Genomic DNA, 4,233 nt, shown 5'->3' with positions numbered 1-4,233 from the left:
TAAAATTTTCATATGATTAATATATGATTATAATAGTTTTTAAAGTCAGAACAATGCATGTCTTGTAGAGAAAATGAAATTCAACATTTGTATTGACAATGTGAAGAAAGGACTCACTGTAACACAGGAAAATGCCAATTATCAACAGTGATAAGAAAGAAAAGTGCATTATGCTGAAACCCTTGGTTAAAATGTTTTAAGAAGTCTAAATGAAATTGAAGGACAGGTTAATTAAACTTTAAAATGTTAAAAAAATTTGCTTTTCTTCATATTTCATGATTAAAATTTTCCTCACTTATTGAAAAACATGTAAATATTTTGGAGTATATTTTTGAAGGCTTGTTCCACTTGCTGGTTCCTAGAGTGTAAATGAAAGGGTTTAATACAGGGCAACTGAAGTATAAATAACAGCTATACCTTTGGACAGAGTCACCCTTCCCTTTGCAGATGGCTTTATGTAAGTAAAGTTACAGCTACCATAAGTAAGGGAGACTACAATCATATGGAAGAACATGTGGGAAAAGCTTTTGTTCTTTTCTGAGCAGATAGAATGCTTAGAATGGTCTTGATAATATATGTGTAGGAAAGCATCACTAACAATAATGTGACCATGAGTGTTCCAACAGCTGAGCCAAATGAAATCAATTCTAGGATATGAGTTGTCTGTGCAAGAAATCTGCAGCACAGGGGAAGTGTCACATACAAAATAATCAATTACTCTGGAAACACAGAATCCCAGTTTCTTTGCCAAGAGCACTGGTGGAAAAGTAACCAGAAAGCCCACTGCCCATGAACTGAGTCCAAGTTGGTAGCACACTTTTTTGCTCATAGTGATCAGGTAACGTAAGGATTTGCAGATTGCTACATAATGATCAAAAGACATGACAACCAGTAGGTAAAATTCTGTAAGACCTAATAACAGAAAAAAGAATAGCTGAGATGCACAACCATTGTAGGAAATGATTTTGCTTTTAGTCACTATGGCTATCAGGAATCTGGGAATGCAGGTTGTTGTTAATGAAACTTCCAAGAGGGAGAGATTTTGGAGGAAAAACTACCTGGGAGTCGAGCCGGGATCCAGCAAGATAAGAAGGATGATGGATAAGTTTCCCATCACACTCAACATGTAGTTTAGGAAGAGAAACATAAAAATCACAATTTGCAATTGTGGTTCATCAGTCAGTCCCAGGAGAATGAATTATGTCTCTCTTGACTGGTTCTTCAATTCAGATCTAAGATCATGGCATCTGGTCCCATCACATCATGGCAAATAGGTGGAGAAACAGTGGAAATAGTGTCAGACTTTATTTTTGGGGCTCCAAAATCACTGCAGATGGTGATTGCAGGCATGAAATTAAAAGACACTTACTTTTGGAAGTTAAATTATGACCAACCTAGATAGCATATTCAAAAGCAGAGACATTACTTTGCCACCAAAGTCTGTCTAGTCAAGGCTATGGTTTTTCCAGTGGTCATGTATGGATGTGAGAGTTGGACTGTGAAGAAAGCTGAACGCCAAAGAATTGATGCTTTTGAACTGTGGTATTGGAGAAGACTCTTGAGAGTCCCTTGGAGTGCAAGGAGTTCCAGTCAGTCCATTCTAAAGGATCTCAGTCCTGGGTGTTCTTTGGAAGGAATGATGCTAAAGCTAAAACTCCAGTCCTTTGGCTACCTCATGCGAAGGGTTGACTCATTGGAAAAGACTCTGATGCTGGGAGGGATCTGGGGGGCAAGAGGAGAAGGGGACGACAGAGGATGAGACGGCTGGATGGCATCACCGACTCGATGGACGTGAGTCTGAGTGAACTCCGGGTGTTGGTGATGGACAGGGAGCCTGGCATGCGGCAATTCATGGGGTCACAAAGATTGAACATGACTGAGTGACTGAACTGAACTGAACTGAACTGAAAAAGACTTAGCAAAACAATTCTTAAAGAAGCAGACGTAACAGTACTTTTAAAAAGGCTTCAAATATAGAAAAAATATTCAGAAATTAAGTAAGTTTAATAGTTTGATCCAGTGTGCCAAGACATAAAAGTGAAAGTGAAGTCGCTCAGTTGTGTCCGACTCTTTGCGACCCTATGGACTGTAGCCTACCAGGCCTCTCTGTCTATGGGGTTTTCAGGCAAGAGTACCAGAGTGGGTTGCCTTTTCCTTCTCCAGGGGATCTTCCCAACCCAGGGATCAAACCCAGGTATCCTACATTGCAGGCAGATGCTTTACCCTCTGAGCCACCAGGGAAGCCCCATATAACTATTACTCGAAATGAATTTTCTATATATGTTTCACAAATTAATAACAAATTTCTTATAGCGTGTTGACAATTACACCAGCTTCAATTGACAATGTTTATTTTTTTAAAAATTCTTAGTTCATCAAAAGAATTTTTAAAGATATGGAACATATAGTAAATATAATAGTTCAATATTTTCCCTATCATGGAGATATTCTAACAAAACCCATTAATTATTTTGCCCCAATATGATGTTTTCTTACTTTTTTCTTCTATCATTTAACTTAATTTTGGGGGGAAGGGACTTCAAATGTCCCAGTCTTCTTATAATCAGTTGTATTTAATCAGAAAGTATGGAAAATTACATCTACATAACAATGAAAAAAATATGTGACAGTTTAAGAGTCAGTGAAAATTATCTGACTAGTACTTGCAAAATGGTTTTCATTTATGGCTTAGATATATATTCCAAATTTTACATCACTTACCATATCCAGATTATATTATTATAATTCCCCATACAGGAATATGATAGAAATGAGTCAAAAATAAATGATAAATATTCTCCTTCTTATAATATAAAATGTTTAATTGTTTCAATTGTAAATTTAATTTCAATGCTTCTCTAATGAAGGATTCAAAAAAGAAATACAATCTGGGAATTATATGCATCTTCTAATGTTTTCCACTAGCAGTCACACACATAAAAATCAGAGAACATAGATGTTACAGATGATTGGAATCCTCTTTCATGCCAGAAAAAATTCATTTTCCTGTTGTTTAGAAAATATATTTAAATAGAAAAAGTACTCCATAAAAATTTTAAATAAAAGTGTTATACTTTAACTGAAAAGATGTTTTAGGAAATCTCTCAAATGAAAGGAACCTAAAATTTGCAGCAAAGAATTATTGCTTCAAACTGTACACTAAAAAAAGCCACAGTTTTATAATTTCACTCATAAGAGGCACAAGGGGATTCATTGAAATAAAAAGAGAAACAAAAAGAAACACCTTTTGGAGAATGCTATCAGAAAGGATATACATACCAATTAAATTTAAAAAAAGAAAAAGGAAAGGTTAAAAGAGAAGAAATAGAAAACAAAGGAAGAATGAAAGAAAACCACTGTGAGTTGCTTTAACTACAAAAATGAAGAGACATTTCTCATAAGAGAATTATGATTTAAACTTAAAATATTTAATGCCAACAAGAATTTCAGATACTCAACTACCACAGGACAATATGACCAATTCTACTGGTGAGAAAGTTTACCTCAAACAGGAACTTCTCTCCTGTTTTTGTTAGGCAATATGTTAGAATTTCATTAACTTGACTGTGACCCACCCTCATCCCCTCAAATTGGGGGACAGTACTTAAATGATTTCTTATTTACTTTCTTTTTTAAAAATATAAAACATAAAGAAAAATACACAACAAATATACAATAGGATCTTTTATTCCCAAGCTACTGATTCTCCATTTGCTACTCAATATGGTTATGTGGATTTACAAAAAAAAAAAAAAGAATATTTTCCTGGGTAAACATGATAAAACCATTATTACTAGAATATAAGCAATGATATGTTATTAACCTCAAATTCTCCAATATTATTCAAACATCACCAATTGTCTAAAAATTTCCCAGTATAGAAAAAAGAATACAGTTTAATATGGCATGTTTCATTTGATTCTCATAGTATTTTAGTTTCCTTTTATTAATATTTGGAATAGTTCTCTAATTTTTCCTTCACTTTTGGGAATGTTGATTGAAATTATTCTCCAGTAATTATATATTATGTCCCTTGATTTTGGCTGAAGCTTCCTCAGTAATTATGTTCAATTTGTTGACCTTTGGCTGGACTGCCCCAGCAGTGATGATGACTTTCTCATCAAGTCCTATCAGATATGCTATTTCATAATGGATGTAAATAGGCTGGCTCTTTTTTCCTCTCTCCCTCTTTTTGAATATCTAGAATGTTCAGAAGTAAATGCATTTACTGTG

The 4,233-nt window shown here is 34.5% G+C and overlaps 1 pseudogene; it reads right to left on the bottom strand.

Annotated features, from left to right (window-relative positions):
- Window positions 1-291: 291 nt before the first annotated feature.
- Window positions 292-3,581, bottom strand: LOC113893492 (annotated as a pseudogene).
- Window positions 3,582-4,233: the final 652 nt, after the last annotated feature.

The sequence above is a fragment of the Bos indicus x Bos taurus genome, chromosome 5 (assembly GCF_003369695.1).
Source record: "Bos indicus x Bos taurus breed Angus x Brahman F1 hybrid chromosome 5, Bos_hybrid_MaternalHap_v2.0, whole genome shotgun sequence".
Classification (NCBI taxonomy): Eukaryota; Metazoa; Chordata; class Mammalia; order Artiodactyla; family Bovidae; genus Bos; species Bos indicus x Bos taurus.
Note: the sequence above shows the minus strand (reverse complement) of the source record. Positions and strands in the feature narration are given on the sequence as shown.